Below are 1,105 nucleotides of genomic sequence, written 5' to 3' on the forward strand. Positions count from 1 at the left end.
TACTTCACTTCTCAAAGAGTTTTATGGACTTTGTGTTGGATCAGTGTTATCATGGCCAAACTTTTCATGCTTAATAAATTTAACATCTGGGTGAAAGATGAATCTGTAACTCACAAAACACTTCTTGGCTATTACAAATGAATCTGGGTTTGTTATGTAGTTCTTCCCGTGAAACACTGTAAAGAATACCCAACAGATTTCAAATTATATTTAGATGTGGACATTCTTCAGTTATTGGTGTCTCATATTGATCCACTTAAACTTACAGCTGTGTCCACAAATGTCCCACAGTCATAAGATGACTGAGTACAGGAATACTGGAAATATTAAAGCTGTGACCTTATCCCTATATTTGGGAAGTTGATACAGAGTGTCCACCTGTTGTCTATAACAAAGCTATCAGTGTAGTTTGTTCCATTCTGTTAATAGCTTGCTCTTCTGGGAAGTGTGAGGTTAAATAAGACAAGATCATCACCTCAGGAGACTCAGAAAGTGAGTGTAACCGAATGCTACCTGTGGAAATCTGGTCTTCTTGAGAACACTGACTATTGTGTCTTGTCAAGCAGAAAGTATTGTCTCACCCTGAGAGTGAGATAGACATTTATTTCCCCATAAATAAGGTTGGTTTGGCTAGATATGAGACCCCTCAAGAAGCATTCATTGAGCTAAAAAATCAACTTTTACAAGGGGTTCTTAAATGGTTTTAATGTGCATTTCATCATGTTGACTAAGGTCATGATTTTAATTTTTGGTCTGCTGCATATGGTGTATGTATTGGATTCTACTCTTACCAGTTTTATACTGTTTTGTTTGAAAATGCTTGGTGCAGTTATTTTGCAAGATGTTTTTATTTATTTAGATATTCATTAACTGTGTTAACCCGATAGCCTGACTGGACATAACACATTTTCAGTGCAAAGCTGAGGAAATAAATCCCCAATGACAGCAGTACAGTAATGTTACCACATAATATTTATAAGAGTATTTATTTTGAAATATTTTTTTTGAAATATTTCAACAAATAGTGGAGCTATAACAAGAAAATGTTGTTGTTGTTGTTGTTCTTGTGACTTTTGGCTTTTCCCGGTTAGGGGTCGCCACAGTG

Source organism: Protopterus annectens, chromosome 2.part2 (assembly GCF_019279795.1).
Source record: "Protopterus annectens isolate FY-2018-M chromosome 2.part2, PAN1.0, whole genome shotgun sequence".
In the NCBI taxonomy this organism is placed as follows: domain Eukaryota; kingdom Metazoa; phylum Chordata; order Ceratodontiformes; family Protopteridae; genus Protopterus; species Protopterus annectens.